The sequence below is a fragment of the Pleurodeles waltl genome, chromosome 5 (genome assembly GCF_031143425.1).
Source record: "Pleurodeles waltl isolate 20211129_DDA chromosome 5, aPleWal1.hap1.20221129, whole genome shotgun sequence".
NCBI classification, from domain to species: domain Eukaryota; kingdom Metazoa; phylum Chordata; class Amphibia; order Caudata; family Salamandridae; genus Pleurodeles; species Pleurodeles waltl.
This window is the reverse complement of record NC_090444.1, coordinates 1,453,270,588-1,453,295,331: the sequence shown is the minus strand read 5'-3', so window position 1 is coordinate 1,453,295,331 and position 24,744 is coordinate 1,453,270,588.

Below are 24,744 nucleotides of genomic sequence, written 5' to 3'. Positions count from 1 at the left end.
AATTTGACCACTGAATGTAACATTTTCTTGGCTGAGAATGATTGTCCATCTTGGTTTGTTAGAAATGTTTCACAAGGGGAGAAATTAATGTTATCTTCTTTTTTTATTCTTTTTCCTCAGGAGGTGATGGCAGCATATGCTGCTGAATAGACTCTTGTGCAGGTCCCAGCTTTATTTCATAACCAAGCAGGTTGGGAAGACTACCCTTATCATGTTATACCTATAAGGTCCAGTCCTCAGGTTCACGAACAATATCCTATTAAACATGAAGCTAAACAGAGAGTATTGCAAATAAAATATCAAGGAGTGATTGAGCCTAGTGTCTCTCCTATGAATAATTCATGATTTCCTGTGATAAAACTTGATAATTCTTATTGAATAGTCTTGAACAGTCATACAAGGACTTTTGATCTACTGAATGTTCATACTACAGGCTTAATAGATAATTTAGTTTGTAAAAAATAGATAACTGCATTGGACATTTCCAATGTTTTCTCTGTCAAAATATAGCACCTGGAAGCCAGAATCTGAGTCATTCTCAGCGCTAGGTACTCAACGATTATTCTGTTGGCTCTCTCAAGGGTATAAAACAATTCAAGTCTGTTTGCTTGTGATGTCTATTGTATAAGAAATTGAAACATAAGCATTGCCTTACGTTTATGACACTTACAACACTGAAGATGATTTAAACACACATTTGGCCTGAGTTGATCATATAATTGTGGAATTTGCTGACCCTGGCTATATATTTAATTTTCTAAAATCTAGAATAGCCTTTCTAACTGTCCTGTTCTTAGAATATGAATTATCTAATGAAAGCTTAGTGCCACATTTCTCAGAGAAATATGCTCTATTACAACAACCAAATACCTTACAAATCCTGGGGCGTGGCCTGCTGAGCAGCGAGATGGCCGCTCTCTGAGTGAGCTTCGCCGGCCGGACCGAAATCCTGCAACTATCCTACACATCGGGGCGAGCCTAAGCTGCCAAAACCGGTGGAAAAAGTACAGGAGGCGGTGAGAAACAGGCGGAGGTACAAGATTCCCACCTTCCGTCGCCTGTGAGGAGCTGGGGGACTGCACGGCCTGTGGGCGGATTTGGCGGAGGCGCCTGCCGGGGCTCGCTTGTAGGTGAGCCGTGACTCGGGCCTGAGGCGTGCGCTGACGGCGGGGCCTGAGCTGGAGAGGCGTAGTGACACTGATGGATCCCGGCGTTGCTGAAGCCGCTCGAGGGATCCCGTGAGCGCTGAGGTGTTGGTGCGGCCCCTGGGCTGCCTAAGTGTGGAGTTTTGGTGTGCCGTGCAGCCGAGTTGCGGCTCGAGGGTCGGAGCGCTGCTCGCCGACACGGATGACGCCGGTTAGACGCGGGACCCTTATCATAGCTATCTGCGCGGCATGTGGGCTGTGCTCCGACGGTCGGAGGTGGCCCGCTGGACACCGCTGCTGACCCTGCGACGGGTGTCAGAGTGGCAGATCTTGGAGGTGGCGGTCGCCATTTTGGGGTCAAACACCGGTGCCAGAGTGAGGTGGTGAGTGGACTAGTGAGCGGTTGAGTGCCGACGCAGGATCTCACGGATGCTGGGGGCGCCCTGCGGGGGACATCTGGAGCACTAGTGGAGGCGGAAAGTGCCTGGTCTGCCCGGGCGCCGTGGGTGGCGTGATGCGATGAGGCGGAGGTGAGGCGACTGGGAGCCTGTGCGCAAACACCGCGGTGCAGAGGGGGAAGTGTGGATTACAGGGACAGGAGCTGCTACGGCCTGTCCGGTCGACTCGTGAGTGTGGGGGGTGAACGGGAAGGCTTCCCCCCGCCGCCCTGCGCCTGCGGAGGGCCTGGTGGATATTTGCTTGCGCCCTGGCTGCGGTTCTGGTCCAGTGCGGGGAGTCAGTCTAGGATGACCCAGTGGAGGAGCTGGTGACGATGTCGTGGCCTGTCAGTGCAGTCCTGCTGCCGGTAGGATTGTGTGGTGGTCGCTGCCCGAGCCTCAGGCTCCCATTTTGAAATCAGTCAGCGGGAGTGCAGTGGAGGGGGCTGGGGTGTCCTGCTGCGGCTATTCGGTTGTGTAAGTGGCTGGGGGCCTTTGCTGGTAGTTCACGACAAGACCCGGTGGGTCTCTCTCTGCCATGGGGAAGCATGATTCTAAGCAGCCGAAGCTGAACTTTGACAATAAGCGCTCCACGCGTCAGAGAGAGTTGGAGCAGGGGCCCCAGGCGGCGGAGGGGCGCAACATGGCCGCTGAAGATCATGGCGAAGATTTACGCACGCTGATGCTTGAGATGCGCTCTAGCCTCCACAATATTGATACTAAACTGGACAATCTCACCAGTCAGTTAGACTCTGTGAAGGCACAGGTGGCGACGCACGAGACGAGGTTGGACACGCTTGAGGCTCGCCAATCTGAGTTTCATGAGTTTCAAGTGGAAACGAGGGACCAGCTCCTGCACATGGACAAATTATTGGGAATTATTGGGAATAATCCATGCGAAGAATGAGGACTTAGAGGCGCGGTCCCGGCGTAATAATCTACACATCACGGGGGTCCCGGAGACCACTGCCATAACTAAAATGGAAACCTATGTCACTGAGCTCCTACACGAATTGTTTGATCCTGGTCTCTCGGCGGTGCTTGCGGTGGAGAGGGCGCATAGGTCGCTGGGTCAGAGGCCCCCTGTTGGAGCGCCGCACCGGCCCATAATTGCAAGAATCTTGAACTACCAAGACTGTGATTTGATCCTTAAACTGGCAGGGGAGAGAGGGACCATCACGCATAAGGGCAATAACATCTCCTTTTACCCCGACTTCACCCCGGCTGTCCAGGCTGCCCGCCGGGAGTTTCTACCTGCAAAGCGGCTTCTTCTGCAGGCGCAGATTCCATACTCTCTCCTCTACCCGGCTAAATTAAAGGTGTCCTTCGAGGGGTCTGCCCACATATTTACTGATGCCAAGGAGGCAATGAAGTTTGCCAAACATGTGGGACGCAAATCCGCACAACGTCCCAGGGATGCTGCGGAGGCAACGGATAGCAGGCTCTGCGATAATGAGTAAACGCGGATCCAATCTACTATATCCTGTGGGGAATGGCTCTTATTTGAATGTGGACTTCTATCCGCTGGAGGTGGTAATGTACTTGTGATGCCTGGTGTTCAATTGTTGACATCTACTATCCTTGATAGGTCTAACTTATTAGGTTTTGTGCAGCTAGGATCCCCTGCAGATCTTCCGGCCACCCCATGTCACACGGGGGAGTAGCCGGCATCGCCACACCCCCTCAGGTATGTTCCCTTGTTTATTAAAATGTCGCTTTGGGGATAGTATGGGGATGGTTAATCTACGAACCGGTTGGGGGGTTGGAGTGGGTGGGGGGCGGTTGGTTGGGGTTGTTACTTTGTTGTTTACTGCCAACATCTATTATATGCTATCTGTGAGGTGTCTTGAGTACACAGCCTGGTCATTTTCAACATGTCTTACTGCACTTTACATAATGTGTGTGGGGAATGACTAGAGTAGATAAAACTTTGAACTGTCTTACCTGGAATGTTAGGGGGCTCAACGACCACAGGATGGATAGGTTGGTGCATGCATATTTGGTGCGGCATTGTGTGGATGTTTGCCTATTGCAGGAAACTCATTTGAACACCGCCCCTGCTCAAAGACTGCGTCACACTAGATGGGGGCACGTCTATTCCAACTATGCCCGGGGGGTGGCGATACTGATACGACGCGGGTTGGATTGGCGGGAGGGCGCTGTTCAATGCGACCCAGAGGGGAGATATGTTTGGGTACAGGGCACTGTGTGCGGTGTTTCGGTAGTATTCGTGGCTGTGTATGGGCCTAATGCTGACTCTCCAGGTTTCTTCCATAAGCTTTGGGGGCAAGTGAAAGCCACTGGATGCGATACAATTGTATGGGGTGGTGATTTCAATGCAGTACTTGATGACAGAGCAGATAGGAAAGGGGTAGCTCGTACATTAAATCCGTTGGCGGGTTCCGCGCTGCGGGAAATAATGCTGGATGGCGTGCTGGTTGATGTGTGGCGAGGTAGGCATGGGGACCTGAGGGAGGGCACCTGTATATCGACCTATAGCGGCGCGTGGTCCCGTCTGGACTTCTGGCTGGTGTCGCGGGATGTTGCACTGTGGACGGCGCAAGTAGAGCACATGCCCCGCACGTTGTCCGACCATGCACCCTGTATGTTGAGGCTACTACTCCCTGGTGGTCCTTTTCCTGCGTTCTCGTGGTGGCTCCCACCTCAAGCATTACTTGATGCTGCGTTCAGAGAGGAGATACGGACTGATCTTACTGACTACTTTGAGCGCAATGTGGGATCGGTGGACACGGAGGCGACTCTGTGGGAGGCCTTCAAGGTCGTTATTAGAGGCCAGTGTATAGCTCGCCAGGCGGGTGCACTGAGGGCGATACAGGGCACACTGGTAGCGCTGGAAGCCGATATAAAACAACTCAAACGCACTTTCTTAGAGGCTGGAAAATCAGAGGTGGCGGGGCTGCTGAAAACCAAATTATTGGAATACGACGAGGAGGCGATGCGGGAGGTCAAATTTCTAGGGAAATATGGGGAGGCGAGGCGTTACAGTGAGGGTGGGAGACCGGGGAAGGTCCTGGCAAATATGATTAGACCACTGCGTCCCGCGACGTATATTCATGAACTACGCACAACTGATGGCGAACTGCTTCATGACAAGGAGGACATGTTAGGAGCATTCTCCAAATTTTATTCTCGTTTATATACCAACACTCAGGATGAGTGCCCGGAGGAGCTTGCATTCTTCCTGGATTCCATTGCGTTGGTATGGTTCAATAATAACCGCAGAGAATATATGGACCTCCCGATAGACGCCGGAGATGTGGCACAAGTTATCATGAGCTTGCCGCCTGACAAGGCGCCGGGACCTGATGGTCTGACAGCGGCTTTCTATAAGGCGTACGTGGATGAGCTGTCACCCCGGTTGTTGGCAGTGTACGAGGAGGCCCTGGAGACAGGGGTGTTGCCTGCCACCATGCGCGAAGCACTGATTATCACGCTGCTGAAGCCGGATAAACCTGCTGACGATCTAAACTCATATCGGCCTTTATCTCTGATTAATGTAGATGTGAAAATTTTAGCCAAACTGCTCGCGAGCCGGGTGCAGCCAATGTTGTCGATGGTCGCACTCCCTGACCAATCCGGTTTTATACCGGGAAGGGCGACCTCCCACAACCTGCGAACGATATTCGCTGCATTGCATTACCTACACCCTGAGGTCAGGGCTGCCGTGGTGTCTTTAGATGCCACTAAGGCCTTTGATATGCTTGAATGGCCCTATTTATTCCATATATTGGAAAGGATGGGTTTCAGTACGCTGCTGCTTAGAAAAACTTGCCTACTTTACACGTTGCCTACAGCCAGAGTGCGGGTGAATGGCCTGGTGTCTGAACCGTTCCCTGTCTTGCGCGGTACTAGGCAGGGGTGTCCCCTCTCCCTGCTGCTATTTGCCATAGCTATGGAGCCATTGGCAGCTAGGATTAGGCAACATCATACTGCAAGGGGTATAGGCTTCAGTTCTAGAAACCTTCTAATATCATTATACGCGGACGATGTGACCCTTTATCTTATCAATCCTGCGGACAACTTGGATCCCATCTTGCGGGAATTTGTCTGCTTTGAGGGCTTTGCGGGCATCTCCATCAACTGGTCTAAATCGGTAATCTTTCCCCTCACGGACAGCACCGCGGAGGTGTCCTCCGAATACCCCCTGCGCTGGGAGGCGGAAAAAGTCAAATATTTCGGGATTTGGATTAGCCGGGACCTTCAGGAGATCTGGGGCCTTAACTTTGGCAGGGCTATGATGTGGCTGAGCGAGAAAGTGAAATTATGGGCTTCCCTGCCCCTGTCGCTAACTGGGCGGATTGCGTTGACAAAAATGATAGTGCTACCCAAATTCCTTTATTTAATCGTCAATATACCTATACCGCTTACGTCGCACTTCTTTACCACTTTGCGGTCCTGCCTGGTGGAGCTGGTGTGGGCGGGTGGACAGGCCAGGGTGGCGTGGAATACGCTGACACTGCCACTGAGACAGGGAGGTCAGGGTGCCCCAGATATAAAACTGTATGCCCTCTGCGCTCAGGCTCAGTTCTTGCATTTTTGGACCCACCCTTTCCAGCCTCACGTGGCAGTGGAACGGGATGTGGTGGCGCCCCTTCCACTTGGAGTGGCGATATGCGCTAAAGCACGGCGTCCTAGAACAGATGTAGATACGGCTGGGATGCTGCAGTGGGTGTGGGATGCTGCAGTGGGTGTGGGAGGAGTTGCGAAGGAGGGCGGGTGCCCCATTGCTGTATGCTCCATCACTCCCTCTGTTGCATAACCCGATGCTGCCTTGTGTGGCTGATAGGATAGCTGGTGACCTAATTGACAGGCTGCATCTTCGCACCTTTGCGGACCTCTTTCCCAATGGCAAGTTCATGCCTCCCCTGGCGCCGGCGGAGGGGGGTACGGTGCCTTTTTCCGAATTATTTCTGTACCATAAACTACTTGCGACGTGCCGGGCACTGTTCGGAGGGTTCCCAGACACGCCACCAGTCTTTACAGCTTTGGAGGCGGTGGTGGGCTCCCCATCTCCCCGTAAGCTGGTAACTCGCATTTATAGCCATATGCAAAACAAGACACCGGGGGTGGCGCCTAGATCTATGCTGTATTGGAACGAGGAGCTCCAACCTGAGATATCTGTGGAACAGTGGGAGTTCTGCTGTGGGCAACTTACTGAGCTTTCGCCAAATTACAAGCTGCGTTTAATACATTTTAAATACCTGCATAGGTTCTACAGAACCCCCATCAACCTGAAAAGAATGGGGCTTAGGGAGACGGATGAATGTTGGCGATGTGGGTCGGCCTCGGCCTCTTTTCTACATATAGCATGGTCCTGCCCGAGGTTGGAGGATTATTGGTCTCAGATTTTTATATTGGTAAACCAGATGGTGGGCCGCTCGGATGTCCCCTCCCCTCTGCTTGGGCTACTAGGATATGTCAGAGACACTCCGCCATCGTCGCGCAGGCTGCATGCATTACTTCTACTGTTTGCTAACCGACGGGTAGCGATCCACTGGGGTAGACGTAGGGTGCCCGCGGTGAGGGACTGGCTGGTGGATGTAACTTATGGGTATATGCAGCTAACCACATTCTGGGAGTTACTGCCGGCAGAGCAGGGAATCAGAAGGGGATATTTTGATCACTGGGAGGTGGGTGGCGGTAGGGATACATCGCACTCCTTTCCTCTCACAACATGGAGGCAGTGCCTGTAACACTAGCATGACCCTGGTCGCTACCCCTGTTTTCCTCCGCGGCTGCCCTCTCTATACCCTAAGGCAGAGTGTTGTGACCTTCCATACTCCTGTGTCCAGACTAGTGGCTCGGAATTCCTATTGACATGGACATGATGATTATTATCATACGTTCCTTTCTGTATGACACCTAATAGCATACTGTATGTAACACACCAATGATGATAACTGGCAAGTTTGTTTGTTGTATGTTTCTTATATCGCAAAATGCTTAATAAACAAACAAAAAAAAACCAATAAAAATACCTTACAAATCCTACAGTCCCTTTTAGGCTTTCTGAATTTTGGTAAGACATACATACTAGATCATGCACAACAGCATTAGCGATTGTATGATTTAATTTGTCCTGATTTTTCAAATAAACATTCGTCTTCTGAGCACACTAACATGCTTCAGAATTTACAGGTGACATCATGCTTAAAATTAGGTACTTTCATACTTGTGTAACTTTATTTACTGATCCACATAATTGCGGGTTCCAGGAGCTATACATGTGTTTTCTTTAATAAAGAAAAAGCAGTGCTGATTGCTTATAAACCACATTTATATTCCAATGCAGAAATGTGTTTTTCATCGACATAAAACATTTCTACTGCAGTTCAATTGGCACAAGAGAGACGTAGTATTGTGGTGTCTTCTGTACCAGCTCTAGAGCCTGTCACCAAGACAAGTGTCCCAAACCAAAAGCCTTCCATTCTTTATGGATCCAGTGGGCCTTGTCCCTAATAGTTACTGGTGTTAATTACATTCTTGACCCTATTTTGAGAACATAGAATTATCTCCAGTATGAAGAAGAATACCCCATTTCTAGTATAATTTTACCCCTGAATCAATATCTGTCATGATCAATACTGAATGTTGTGCCTGGCCTGCGATGGGTCTAAAATTCAAGTACTCAGCTGTATGTGCAGCAGTTAGGGGTGTCATGAAGGATAGAGGTTTTCTGGCACAAAAACAATACTAAAACATAAGGTAACTGTACCATTCAGCTGGCTGAATCAAAAGCTTTGGTGCTGGCTTTGCAAAATATGGATTCAGAATCACATACACATATAGTGTGTGATTCCTATTACTGTGTCCATGCTTTTAAAGATAATTTTCCTTATTGGAGCTTAAATAGATTAAATGATTCTAAAGGTAATTCTAAAAAGCATATGCTTCTTTAGGGAAAGGTGGCAGCTTTGAAAGATGCTTTGGACATTCTGCATCCTGAGGGCCTGACTGGAATACCTGGTGGATTGGAGTCTGGTAAGTACCCACAACTTCCATGTCACACAACTGTTGTTGCCTGAATGCTTCTTCACCACCCAAATACTCCCCAGTTCATTGAATGTCTCACTACACCTCTCATCTATCCACCTAATGTCCCCACCTGCATGCCACACATCCACAAGCCCAACTGCCAAACAGCCCTTGCCAAAGGCACGGACAGCATTGGCTACTGCCATCACTATGACTCCCACAATGCACTAGCCCATATACGTAAAATCCTGGAATGTGCACATCACCCCACATCCCCTGCATGTATGACTATTGTACTAGCCTTACAGACTAGATGGTCCGACTGAGGACCACTACATGGCAATGACAGCAGTGCAATGGCACACCACAATAGCAAACAATGCTAAACACAGTTACAGCTCTGTGACTAATCCAAATGCCCACTTATTCATCTTCAACCCAGAAATTGACTCACCATGGTATGGAATGTAAGATGGCAGACTCCATGCACATGCACAACATGCACAGACAGGCCATTTAACCTTACTCACATACTTTCCTCCCATTGGGACACTATGCTGCAATGTCCAACCATTTCATGTCATGTCTAGCAAGCTTGATTAGTCACTAGGTAACAGTGCTGAACAGTCATGTGACCTATCAGTAGGTACCTGAACACATCCACAGAGTTATAGTTACTAAACCTGATTGACACCAACCAACATGGAGTATGGTACACATGTCACAGACATCACTGGTATGCTGTGCAGCATCTGTCATTGTCATTGCTGGGAATCATGTCAAGCCACTGTATGCATTTGATCAACAGATACCCAAACACACTTTCTATATGTAACTCTGTCTCTCACTCAATCCACAGGTACCCCTGCCAGTGCCATCATGGAGGATGAAGGTCCCAGTGAGGACAACACACCTGGATGTCTGGACACTGATGACCTACCTGGCCCATCTAGGACACCTGGTCAGTCTATGACTCCCTGCCTCACCCTGACCACATCAATCCCCCACAACCCTGTGGCATCAACATCACAGCCAACTGTTCGTCCACAAATATGTGTCCCAAGGATTGTTCAAATTGTGACATTAGGAGTGGGCACACTGTGCCAGGGCACGTGCACCTGGGAGCAGGAGGTGTGGGAGGGGAGGGGTGGGCCAGAAGAGGGTGCCCCAAAGGAACTCCACTGACCAGGAAACCATCTCACAAGTCCTGGGAGCATACCAACAATCCCAATACAGGATGGGTCAGATTAACACCATGTTGGGGGAAAACCAAAGGCTGCAGATAGAATACCACCAGGAGGTCATGCAATAGTGGAAGTCGCACAAAGCCACAATGGACTCCATTGCAGGGGTGCTGAAGGACATAAACACCACCCTGTATGCTTCCTTCACACACCAGCAGACTTCTTCTGCTAGCAACCTAACATCTGAGCCATCTACATCATCAGCAGCTAGTGCAATAGAGGCCCTGCCAGGGGAGCCATAGGCCTCAGACACCCCTCTCTCTGTAGCTGAAGACCCCTGCAAACATGGACGTCCATCAATACATCAGGCTGGAGCAGATGTCAAGGCCAAACCCACTGCCAGGAAATTAATCTCTCCTGAGTTGTCTCCCTTGTGTGCCACTGAGTCACCCTGTTGACTGTTCAGTGTCATTACTTCATTTTCCAAAGGCACATGGGCACTGGACCTGTGCAACCAACTACTGTAGCAACTACTCTGATGATTCCATCTACCATTACCTCACTCATCACCTGTAGGACCATGTATGCACCTTTGTTTTGCCTCACAATATCATGATATGCAAAATAAACACCATGGAATACAGCTGCTGTAAATGTGTCTGTAATTAAACATCAACTAATGTCATGTATGACAAATGTGGTATGCTAATGCCCCCCTACATCAAATAGGCAGTGTAATAGACAGCACAAGGAGGTTTTCTCAGAAGGAAACACGGGACCACAGATATGTCCTGGGGCAGATGTCAGAGAGGTATAAATCCTTGTCCAGACAAGGGTGTAGTCAGTATTCCAACCTGCAAAATACCATGACAGAGAGTACTATAAGGAAGGAAGGCATGATGCCACACATACCACATATTCAGCTCATTGATGTCATGGCACACTCCAGCATACCTCCTAAGCAAGGGCTCCCAGCTAAGACCTATACATCACCAGCCACAGATTATTCACACTAATCACTTTACCTGCCAACTGTCATGTTCAACCAACTTTTCTGCTATCACTTACCGATGGCTAATGACAATGAATGTCTGAAATCATAGGTATCAGAGGCACTGAGTAAGATACCACAGTCAGTGGGATGACATGAGAAACAGGAGAAAGCAGCCAGCATAACTCTACACTGATCTGTCCATTGGAGATGTTAATGTAGGAAACTGCAGTGGAAACACTGATCAGAGCCGGAACACTTTTACTGTGCACCTTACATTCTATCACTCAGTTCCCACATATCATACATTGGGATAGGACCACATAACACCTCCGCTGATTAACCCAGTCAGGAGGACTATTGTCACTAATGATTGTGAAGATACAAGACTTGAGAACCCCACTCAACATACCTGTATGTCACTGGAAGTACTGATTGATAATCTCAGTCCTAGAGTCATCTGTACCTTCCTTCTCTGCCTCCTCATCACTCGCCATTTCAGTATTTCCAGCCACTGGACCAGCTGCCTCACTCTCATCAGCTAGAAATGGTATATGACATCTCAGGGCTAGATTGTGGAGCATGCAGCAGGCAACATTTATCTGACATACCTTATGGGGCGAATAGAGGAGGGCACCTCCAGATACATCCAGGCATCTGAATCTGGCATTCAGGAGGCCAAATGTTCTTTCAATTACACGTCTTGTCCTCCCATGGGCCTCATTGAAGCTGTGTTCACCTTCCGTGGCAGGGTATCTCACTGGTGTCAACAGCCAAGGAAGGTTAGCATTACCAGAGTCACCTGTGTGCACAAATGTAAAACAGTGAATATACAGGTACAGCGCAGATAGTGATGACAGGTGCCATAATAGTGAAACACCTCATAATGTATACTTGTCAATGAGCCACGCCCTCTCTGTGTGTAGTCATGCCATTGTGTGTGGGACATTGCTGTTACTCAAAATGTAGGAGTCATGCACAGATCCAGGATACTTGGCTGTGACTTGTGAGATGTACTGGTCTGCCAGACACACCACCTGAACATTTATGCAGTGTTCCTACATGCCTGTTTATTGGCACTGGGAGGGACCAGGGCTACATGAGTGCCATCAATGGCCCCTACCACATGAGCAATGTGTCCCATATCATAAAAGTCTGCCTTCACATAGGCCAAGTCCGCACATTGGGGGAACCTTATGAAACTACCCAGGTGCTTTAACAAAGCCCACAACACATCGTTCAACATGAGAATGAACATGGGCTGAGACATCCCAGCAGTTAAGCCCACTGTCTTCTGAAAGGAGTCTGTGGCAAGAAAGTGTAGCGCTGAAAAGACTTGTACTATGGGAGGGATGCAATAGTGATTGTGTATGGCTGGCAATAGATCTGGCTCTAACTTTGTATATAGATCCATGATGGTATGATAAATTGATTTGTGTGTTTGATTTGGTATGATTGTAATCATCATGCATTTCAATGTGCTAGACTAGTGGGGATATGACCTTGAACACAATGGGATACTACTAAAGGTGGTAAATGCCTAGGCAGACCATGTCTCTGACAATAAGGAATACAAATGCCATGTGTGTTAATGCCCTAGCAATTACAGTACAACATTGTTTAGTTGCAGCCTACATCATGGCTTAATGGTTACTTGGGGGCACGTCTGATGGAGTGGGACAATGACTGATACCCTTGGCCTAGCTGAAGTGGGTGATTTGGACAGGATTCGGTGTTGTATGACTCATGAGATGTTCATGTGAAATATTTGTTGTTCCTGTAGCTGCCCTATGTAGCTGTGGGATCTGTTGTCAGTGTTATGGCAATTGTGTTGGTCCTTGTGTGCATAATGCTTACATGTCTTTTCCGTCTGACGTGTGTTGTCTGGAATTAGGTACAGGTTATCACATGTCTGTAATGGTGTGAGTAATGGTGGTATTATCATGTTGTGAAGTCCAACTATTGAAACTGCATGTCTGGTGGAGTTGTATTTGGGCCATGATGTAATTTGTGTGTTCCTGAAGTACATCCGTTGTGTGCATGTGTAATGTTTGCCATCTGGGCCAGAATAATAGTGGTATATATGTGTTTAGTGTCTGCAGATCTTCCTCTGTGATTGGGTCAACTTATCACATGCCTGTGCCCCTGACTTGTACACATCAGATGTTACATGTATGGGTGTCCAACTTTTAATGGCTACACCAGTTATCAGTTCACTATTATTTTTTCTGTACAGAGAGTTAGGTCAGCCATTTTATGTGACTGGCAGGTGGTGTGTGTGTGGAGTAGACTTCACTATCATGGAACTTTACAAAGAACATGGACCAATCAGGTGCTGTATCTGTACAGGCCTGATGTGTATTGTTCAGTCACCTGCACCTCCAATAGGTGATAGGTATATGGAGAGGTATAAAGAGATTCTGGTATTCATTTGTACTTCAGCCAAGGTCTGCTGTTAATGTAAACATGGTTTTGGGGGTGATCATGTAGATGACTCCAGTTGTGCTGACTCACTTGGATCTAGATTAGGTGTGAGGCTTTCCATACAGGGGTGGGTAGTAGTGACATGTTGTAACATGATGTAGGATGTGTATTGCCCCCAGATATAGCCTAGCCAGGAGATGTACTCCAACAGATATACATGTGTAAATGTGGGCATGTGAGGTATTTGTTAACCCTCTCTCTCCCTCTCACTCTATGTACCTCCCTCCCTCTCTCTCTCTTTATTTGTGTGCATCAGCATCGGCAGGTGAAAAAACAGGGCACAGGCGATTGGGATGCTGCTGTCCATGGAATCCAGAGTGCTGCCATCAGCGACAGCAAGGGACCCAGTTTCACAGAGGGTGAGGGGAGTGCTAAGGGGGAGACCAGATCTTCACCATCATCTTCAAAATCCTCTTCCAGTGGACACTGCCTAGCAGTGGTGAATCCTTCTGGTACTACCCCAGCACCATCTTTGTCCTCCACCCCCTTACTACCACCGCCCTCCCTGTAGCTCATCAACCAGTTGTTCGTGCCTGCTCATCCAACAGGGTGGGCGTCTCCTTCACTGCAGACACCCCTCCACCTCACCTGCCCTAGCCAAAGCACACAGACAAATGAACATGCACCCACCTCAACATCCAAGGCTACAGCTGAGAAACACAAGCACCACAAGACCCACCACCGGCATGCATACAAACAACACCCACATGTTGATCCACCAACATCCACTACCTGCAGAGACTCCTCTATAACCCCCACCTTCACAGACACTACATGAGACACACCTGTAGACACCACACCAACATTCACTGATCCAGCCACTACTCCTATCCTACCCACAGTCAGCACAATAGCAGACCCACAGACATCCACGCCAGTCATCACATCTGCAGCCACACAACCACTGACACACCTATCTGCAGCACATCATCCATACTTGCAGACACTACCCCAACAGACAGTCACCCATCCAGCATGGCATCTCCAGCACCTTCTCCCTCCTCCTCCCAAGACACATAAACACCCACACTCACCCACCCAATAGAAACCCATTCTCCACAAGCATTCTTCACATGCACATGCAGACAAGACATCCACAAAGACAGCTCCTAAAATCACACCCTCTCATTCCACTCCCAAGCCCTTTTGCCATGACTGCCCCAGGGTGTCTAAAAATGTGTTCCTTTCTGAGTTTTCCCTCTTCCCTACTCCTCTCCCACCTCATGATACCCCCAAACGGCCTGTGTCCCTACCCAATCCAGCCCTTCTACCTCCAAGTCCTCCCCTGCCCCTGCTAGTATCCATGCCCCTCCTCCTGCCAAGAAGTTGGCCCCTCCCAAATGTTCTCAGCCCTCCCCTAAAGCTCACCCTAGGCCCCACAAGCCCAAGCCCAATGACCCCCCTCCCAAACCCAAGCCCAAACAAACCCCTCAGCCCCCCCAGTCCCTGCGGTATCTGCCTGCCCCCTTGATGCCCCTACTCTTTGGAGGTCATATAGCAGTCAGGGGTCATGTAGGGGCACATAGAAGTACCATTTGTGATTATGCACTTTGCAGTTTGGACTGGCCTATGGCTTTTTATACTGTACATAGTTATTTATTTCTTGCCATATTTATGTTTTTAATAATATATCTGGGCCAACCAGCTTGAATGGTCAAATATTCGTCGTGCCTTTCTTTCCACATGGCTGTTTGGGTCTTGCCTGCTTTGGTTTGTGTGTGAGTGACATGTGTGTGTGTGTTGGTTGTGCTGGCTGTTGTGTTTGGGCAGCATGTGTGGGTGTAGCCCTAGCATTTGTCCCGCTGTGATGGCAGTGTATTCTTTGTGGGAAAAGTTTGTGTTTGGAACTTGCATGTATGTTGATATTTTGTGTATTGTTTGTGTTGACATGTGTAATGGTGGTGTTGTGTGGTAGTATTATGTGCGTGTGTGTGGTGATGGGTATATCAGAAGCATTGTGTGGTGTGTCAGCATGGTATGACATACGCTTCATTGTACGCTTCATTGTACAGCTCTGTGATTGTGAGTATTGATTGTGAGGTGCTTCGTATGTGTTGTTGTATGTATGTAGTGTCAGGTGGAGGTGTGTATTGTATTTGCTTGTGGAGGTCTTTATGTTGCTGCAGTTGTGGTGTACTTGTGTGAATCGGTGGTGTTGTGTATTGTTGTGTTCAACTGTGACAGTGCTGTGTGTCTGTGGGTTAGTGTGTGCATTGTATGAGTGTGTTGGCCGTTGTGTGTGTAGTATATTTGTGCATGTGTGTATGTGGCTGTGTGTGAATGTGCGATATCAGTGTGAGGTAACGTGTGTGTGTGTCACTCTCGCCACCCGTCCTGGATGTGTATGTTTTGTGTGTGTGGGTACTTTGGCTTTTCCCTACAGTGTCAGGTAGGTGTGTGTACTCACGGTTGTTGTCTTCGCTCGTTCTGGAGTCGTTGTGCGAGCAGGAGCAGTGGGAGGGGTGCAGTTCAGGTTCCATGGCGGCTCTGGATGGGTATGTGTTCCAGGGGGTGAGTGAGTGTCTCTTTTTATAGAGTTGGTTTCTGCCAGGGTTTCTGTGGTGGTGTGACTGCGATGGAAACCTTGGCGGTGTGAAGCCTTGTAATTTGTCCAGCGGGAACATGGTATCTGCCGGCCTGAATGTGGCTGTTGGTGTCCGTGGTGGCCTGACCGCACTGGCGGCGTCAGCAGTGGATTGGCTGTATTGTGCTGGGAAGACCACCATGGTCATAATTTGGCAGTCTTCTAAGTCGGCCTATTGGCGGTACAACTGCCACCGCCAACATGGTAGTCCTGAGACCGCCAAACTCGTAATGAGGATCTATGTGCACTCCAATACAAAGTCTAAACAATCTGCCACTGATGAAGTGAAGGTGCAACCAGGAGTTTCTGGCTAGATTCCTAAAGTTAAGGGTTCTGGTCTGGGAGAAGATTGCAGATAAAAAGAGTTTGGTCCGTCCTATCATGCACCAATGCCTGTTCTTGCTGTTCAAGGTACTCAAACTCTGACTTTGCTACTGGTTGTAAGCAGAAACATCATGTTTCCATTAATATTATCACACTACCCATCTGGCCAGTCTTTTTGTCTCCTCCCCCCACCCTGCAGGAGATGGCTTTACGTGCAATAAGTAATTCTAATCTTGCTGCTCTTCGGCTGAGGTCTTCATTCTATCATAAAGGTTGATAAAGACAACACAGCATGTGTTTTAGGTATAGGTTTTCTGTTTTCTACTGCTGCTCACAAGCTGAGGTACCTGTTTTTTTTTCTCAAACTGCCTCTGGTTATTTTGTCAACATTGATGATTTTTCTCCAGACCCTTCGCAAACATCCATGTGTGGGCTGTGTGGATTGTTCCTTTGAGTGAAATGGACTGATCTCATTCTATCTTGGCACTATTTTTGGATTTTTCTTTTACTATTATTTTCCTCCTTTGAGTTGGATTTACTACAGTTTTCTTTCTGTTGTTGAATGGACAGTATCCCCCTCATTGCACTACTTCTGAACTGGTTGCTGAGACACTTACTCCACATTCTTCCTCGCAGAAGGTCTGAATAGATTTGTCCTTTGTTAATGCTACTGCATTCCCTGTCCATGATGGTATTGTATGGAATAAAGTTCCCTATGATATTTCTGGTCCCACAGAAACTTTGCAAATTCCATATGTGGTCAAAATTGCTATGAACTACAGTTTCCATTTCTGAAAAATAAGATGTTATGGCTATTACTAATATTCTATCTGAACTTGATTCATATACAGTATTTGAAAATGAGGAATTGTATTTTAGTTCTGCAAATTATGGTTAAATGTGTTGTTATCATCATTATGCCCATCATTAGTTACACAGAGCTAGTACTCTATATGCTGCTTTAATTATATACAGTGGGAACACTGTCTGGCACCACCTATAGGTTGCTCAGATACCTATTCGAAAAATGTCCCTTATTTTTTCACTCATAATCCTACAAACTCGGTTTCATATTATTTTCAATTTTTCCCTTCACTACTGAATGAAAACATGCTCATGCACACAAAGTTGCTTTATTATAACTCATTTACCCACCAACTTCCTTACAGGATTGTGGGTATTTGGAAAAAGGTTGAGCTCACGCCTGTTTAGAGAACATACCATTGACAAGTCTAAGTAACTGACACTTTATTTAGGGCTTGTCTACTCCGTTGCCAGACGACCTTTTTAAACAAAACAGTACAACAGACTACATGTTTTGGATTTGGTGGTGTTATGAATTTGAATACTCAAAGCCTTCTCTCTATTGCACAGTTGCATAACGGGCAGTTGCACAACTGGCCAATTTCACCGTAGATCAGCTTAATAAAATGGTTCAGAATTGAGCATGCAACTCTTTACTTTCTGGTTCAAATGGGTGATTGATATGGCCAGTTGATACCAATGGCTGTAATACTCATATTGTAAACTCTTTTATGGAGTTTAAAGAAAATAGGCCAGACCTCAGAAATATTCAGTCATTGCACTCCGGGGTTGTCACGACATAGAGTGGCTTAACTGTGCCAGCAACAGTTAGAACAATCAACATTGTCAGTAATTAAAAAACACTTATCCTTTCTTTCAGATAATATGGATTTACTGAAGTCTTTTATTGGGTCAAAGATTTCCTCTTTCTAAACATTTTTTACATGCCAGCTACCATGAACTTTAGAAAATTTCTCAACAAGAAGCTGCTGAAGGTTTGAGACACATTGATAATGAAAATTTAGAAAACGGTTTAGCTGTTGCCAATAAAGGAATGATCACATTGTCCACTCTCATTGAGTCATTGAATAATGTTGTTTCATCTGCATTTGAAATTATACAAAATAACATGTCTATTCTTCAACATGGCCAAAATAAGTTGAAATCAATTTTGCAAGTGTGTTGTAATTTGCTAGCTTTGAAATCAAAACTATCACTATGGAATTATTTGAATGCAACTGAGTTATTTTTGTTTTTTAAGTTAATATGCAGAAAATAATAGATGAAAAAGATGCAACTTAATCTATGCTTAATATTGATTGTTTTGGTTGCTGAAACACCTTCTGCAGTTTGGTTGATTCATGGTGTCATTACTCTACCAATTTCCACATGTTTTTACATCTTGTTGCTCCTTGTTGCTATTTTAGTTCCATATTTTTTGCTCTGCAATGGATGTCCCACAGTAAGACACATGGGCCCTCATTATGAGATTGGGGGTAAGTGCCGCTTACCTCCATGCTGACTGCTGCCAACATACCTTGACTGTGGTGGTATACCGCTACAAGTATTATGACCCACACATAGAAATCAGCCACTATACAGACACACACAGAAGTCTGCCAGCCCAAAGGTCAGTGATAAAATGGCGGTACCAAACCCTATACCGTTACGCCAACAGAGCTACGCCCACAGCATCATGACCCACAAATCACCTTGGAAGACATTCAACCGCGGTAAACCATTGGCGGTACAGTCTGCTGTGCTCAAAATACACACACACTAACAAAACAACACCACATTGGACAATTCAAACTACACACACCTGACACACATACACACATCATGCCCACAAACCCACACCAAAATAAAACACACACACACATTACCCGCAACCCTTTACGGCACAAAGAAATTGACAACTGAGAGAAAGACAAGTCAGGAGCACCCAATGAATGAGAGCCACAAAACACCAAACACCACACCTCACAGCTCACACCCCAGCACATCACCCCACACACCCTCACACACACACCTCACACTACACCCATGGCATCACAAAGACACCCCAGGTTCTCAGAGGAGGAGCTAAGGTTCATGGTGGAGGAAATCATCCGGCTAGATCCAAAGCTATTCGGATCACAGGTGCAGAATACGTCCATTGCTGGGAAGAGGGAGCTATGGTGGAGAGTCGTGGACAGGGTCAACACCATGTGACAGCACCCCAGAACAAGGGATGACATCAGGAAGATGTGGAACGACCTTCGGGGGAAGGTGCATTCTGTGGTTGCAAGACGCCAGATAGCTCTACAGAGGACTGGTGGTGGACCCCCACCTCCTCCCCCACAACTAACAACATGGGAGGAGCAATCATGCATCCTGAGGGTCTGGCAGGAGTAGCAGGAGGACTGGACTCTGGTAAGTCAAATCTTTATTACTTTATCCTCCCCAACTGCATGCCATCACAAACTCCTACCACTACCCTCACCCCCGTCACTCCACCACCTCACATATACCCCACCATCACAACCCACCCCTCTCAATACCAAGCCCTGCATGCTACACAAATGCATGGACCCCCATCACAGACCTGCATGGACACCCATCACCACAGCATGCACACTAGTGACAATCACTTAGCCAACCAAATCACAAATCACAGAAGCCAAAGCTGTCTTGCTAATAACAACCATAGAGGGAAACATACCCACGCACAAGATGGCACACACAGAAACAATAACACTGCATTTACATCCCCACAGGACCCCCCACACAACTTCACCGGAGAGGAGGTGCCAGCCACATCCACCCCCCCGAAGAGGCCCACAGTGCTGACAGCAGCTCTGCACGCCTGGATGAGGATGACCAACCTGGCCCATCAGGTACCTCTGGACAGTCGGTGACCCAGACACATTCCCAAACCACCACAGAGCCTCCCCCCTCAGGAAGCACCACCACAGTACCCACCCAGCAGGCCCATCCCTTTGTCCCTAGGACATGACAATCAGCAGTGTGTCCACAACTACAGGGACCCCAGGACACCCCACAAACACAGGAAGATCAGGGACCTGGGGTCAGTGGCAGTGGGCACACGATACAGGGGACAGAGGCACAGGACAACAGGGAACCTGGGATGACTGCTGTGTGACAGGGGGAGGACAGGCACATCGAACCGACTCTTCACGAGGCACTCACCAACATCTCAGGAGCATACCACCATTCCCAGGAGACCATGGGCTGGATACTGACCAAGTTGCAGGAGACACAGCGGCTGCAGGAGGGACAGTACCTGGGGATCAGGGAGGACCTGAGAGACATCAACACCACCCTGGTCACCATTGCAGGGGTGCTGGCAGACATTGCCAACACCATGAGGGAGGCAGTTGCACACCTACGGGCCCCTGACATTAACCACACCGAAGAACAGCCCTCCACGTCCGCCGACGCTAGTGGACAGGAGGCCCTGCCACAGGAGCAACAGGCCACCAGCACCCCTCCCCCGCAGAATGAGAACCACCACACAAAATGTCCCTGCAATCCAGGCTGAAGCCGAGAACATTGCCAAGATCCCCACCAAGAAATAAGACTCCCCTGAATGTCACCCCAGTGTCCCACTCTGTCACCCTGTCCACCTTCAACTGCCATTGCTCCACTTCCTATGGCCCCTTGGACAATGCATCTGTGATACCAATAGACTGGACTCTATCCTGAACATCTCTCTGCCATCAACCCAGCCCATTGCAATACCGCCTACACTTATTAACTCAGAAATAAACACCCTTGGAACCAATACAAGTATGGAGTCTGTCAATTCATTGAAATATGTATTAGTTTTTAACAAGCTGTAAACATTGCAATTCAAATGTACAGTTATATTTACATAGGTATGACCTGTAATGGGCAGCAGTAAGCACACCAGGAGCCAGAGTGGGGCACAGATATCTGAAAATAGAGGTGCCAAAGGGTACAGTAAGTGGCCTTAGAAATAGGGAAATCAGGCTGCCATGTACAATGTCCAACACAAGCCTGCAATGGAAGGTGATGTTACAGTGTCTTACCTGGGTGTCACTGGACATACTGTTGAATTATAGTAGTTCCGTTGTCCACATCCTCTTCCTCTGCCTCCTCTTCGTCACTGTCCACAGGCTCCACCGTTGCCACAAGACCATTTACAGGCTCATCCTCCTGCAGAAAAGGCACCTGGAGTCTCAAGGCCAGGTTGTGCAACATGAAACAATGATCTGGCACACCTTCTTGGGTGAGTAGCACAGGGATCCACCTTTCAGATGGAGGCACCAGAATCTGGCCTTCAGGAGGCCAAAGGTTTGCTCAATGATCCTACTTGTACGCCCATGTGCCTCATTGTAACTTTCCTCTGCCCTGGGATTCATCCCTGGGTCAGTAGCCATGTGAGGTTGGGGTAACCAGAGTCACCTGTAAATATTGAGGGATACCTGTTAGCCAGACACTCACCCTTAGGGCCAACCCCACACCCATATACCTACATCAACTGGGTGGGGACAATGAGGTCACCTATTAGCCACACCCTGTGCCTCTGGAGTTGAGACATCACATATGGGATGCTGCTATTCCTCAAGATAAAGGCATCATGCACAGAGCCAGGATACTTTGCATTGACATGGGAGATGTACTGGTCCGCCAAACACACCATCTGCACATTCAGAGAGTGAAAGCTCTTTCGATTTCTGAACACTTGTTCATTTCTCTGGTGGGAGGGGGAACAAAGGCAATATGTGTATCATCAATAGCACCAATGATGTTGGGTATATGTCCCATTGCATAGAAGTCAGCCTTCATTATGGCCAAATCCTCCACCTGGGGGTATACGATGTATCTGCACATGTGTTTCATCAGGGCAGACAACACTCTGGTCAGCACGTTTGAGAACATAGGCTGTGACATCCCTGATGCCATGGCCACTGTCGCTTGGAAGGAACCACTTGCCAAGAAATGGAGCACTGACAGGACCTGCACTAGAGGGGGGATACCTGTGGGGTGACAGATAGCAGAAATCAGGTCTGGCTCCAATTGGGCACACAGCTCTGTGATTGTGGCCCTATCAAGTCTTTAGGTTAGGATAATGTGCCTGTCCTCCATTGTCACCAGGTCCACCAGGGGTCTGTACATGGGGGTATGTCTCCATCCCCTATTCATCCTCAGCGGTTGAACTCTAGGGTGAAAAACGGTGAGCAGGAGGTCATATTCAAACAGATACTCACATTAATATGCTATGTTTGTTTTACAGAAACAGTATGTCAACGTTTAAGTCAGTTAATGTGCCTATGTCTGCTGTGACGCAGTTAGGTGCCATGGCCTGTGTCCCCCTGAAATGGCAGCCGCCTGACCTGTGAGGAGGGACAAGTGGAAATGAGGTTATTCCGCTAGCGTGGTACGCCGTTGCGTGGGGCGGTCGACGACGGTCGTGCAACACGCGTTGGTTATCACTGGGGCCTACTGGTTCCATGAGCCAATGGTGATGTACGCCGGCGATGATGGTATGCACCGCCACGGACGTGACCGCCATTTTCTATCTGTTCACTCACTTGCTACCTGACCTTTAAGTGGAGAGGACCTACACTGCAAGAGCTTCTGTGCCCTGAGTCTCAAAGCGACCATGGCTCGAGTGTCTGGGGAAAAGGTCCCTGTCTTCACTGCAGAGGAGTTGGAGAGACTGGTGAATGGGGTCCTACCCCAGTACCCTTTACTTTATGGTCCTCCAGACCAACATGTGAGTACACTGTGAGCATGATGCGTGGGGCATGAATGTATGGAGTGCTGTGTGTGTAAGCCTCTTGTATGGGGGGCTGAGGGGTCCTAGGCAGAGTGCTGCATGTATGGTGGTCAATGTATGTGCCTTTAGGGGATGAAAGGGCTATGTTGGGCCATGAGTATGCCAGTCCAGATGGTATGAATAATACCTTTTCTGCTGTATTTTTTTCTGCAGGTCAGCACCCATCACAAAAAGGGTATTTGGCGTGCCATCGCCAAGGAGGTGCGGACCCTGGGGGTCTTTGACAGGTGGAGCACCTACTTCCGCAAACGGTGGGAGGACCTGCGCCGCTGGGCAAGGAAGACGGCGGAGGTGCAGCTGGGGCTGGCCTCCCAATGAGGAAGGGGTGCCCGTCATACCCTGACCCCCTTGATGTTCTGCATCCTGGTGGTGGCACTTGAAGGCATCACAGTAGCCACAAGGGGGTGAGTATGGATTCAGATTCATGACTTTGCGTGGGCTAAGGTGCTACCTAGGTGGGGGATGTGGGCTGTGGGTGCCCCGAGGCCAGGGCGAACATGCACTCCAACCCCAATAATGTTAGTTTGCATTGTTCCCCGTGGTCTGGTGACTAGCATTGTAACTGGTGGTGCATGGCCTAGTGCATAGGGCTGTTCCCTGTGAGTTGTGAATGCCAACGGTAGTGTTGTTGCTGGCATTGACCAAGTGTATCTTCTGTCTCTTCCCCCCATTTTTGTTTTGCCACCCTGTCCTTGTGTGCATCAGCATCATCTGGCGGAGGAGCAGAGGCACCGGCGATGGAGGGGGCAGCATCCCACATGGGCCTGGAGGCCGAATCCACCAACAGTGAGGGCAGCAGTGGGACAGAGAGCAAGGGGAGAACCACGACAGAGACAGGAGGGGACAGTACCGACAGCAACTCCTCCTCTGATGGAAGCTCGCTGGAGGTAGGGGGAGCTGGAGTTGGTAATATGTGTGTGTCTGTCTGTTTTGCAGATTCATATGGGTGTGGTGTTTGTTCTTGGAAGGTGTGTGGTTTTTGGATTAGTGTGTCCATTTGCATTTGTTGGGTGTTGTTGTGGGGATACTTTTCTGTGAGTGTGTTTAGATGAGATTACTGATGAAGTGTTTGGAGTTGTTGTGGTGTGAGTCTGTATGTTTTGTAGATGCATGTGTGTCTGGTGTATGTTTGGATGTATGTGTTTTTTTAGCTGTTGTGTATTCAGGTGACATGCGGGTATTGGCTTGTTGGGGGTTGTTTCACGTATCGGTGTGTATGTGTTTGATTGTGGTTGTGGGGCTTGTATGTATGGTGGTGGTTGTGGGTGTAGTAGTGGTTGTGGAGTTGGTGATAGTGTCTGTGGTGGTGGGTTTTATGGTTGTGGGTGTGTTGGTAGTGCTTGTGGGTGTGGTGGTGGTGGTGCTTGTGAGCATGGTGGTGGGTGTGGTGGATGTGGTGTTGGTTGTGGTACCTGTGGGTGCAGAGTCAGTAGTGTGCTGTTTGTGTCTGATGTAGTGGGTGCATGCAAAGAAGTGAGGATACCTGGGGTTGGGGTAGGAGTTTGTATTTGGGATGGGACCACAGTTTGGGCACAAGGTTTGGCCATTTGGGGGGCTGTGGTCAGTGCAGAGGCTATTTTTGCTAGGGATCTCTGGATGCTAGACATTGAACTATAAATGGCATCCAAGAATGCAACCATCTGTTGCGTTTGGGAACTAAGCCCCTGGATTCCATTCACAATCACTCTCTGGCTTACAGGGATGATGCATAGGAGGTCAGTAGCCTTCTCCACTGAATACACCCGGAAAGACAGGGGTGGGGTGGAGTTGCCTACAGCAAAGGAGACCTCAGCCCTTTTAGTGTTGTGGGTTTTGCCAACTGGGGGGAGCAAGAGGGAGGGTGGAGATGGGAATATGGGTTGCAGACAAGGATGCACATGGAACTGGCCCTCAAGGGTATGCCAACACTAGGAGCTAGTTGCTTAAGGGGACCTCTAATGAAGATGTTGAGCTGGTGGCCTCCATGCTAGTTCCCTCACCCTCCAT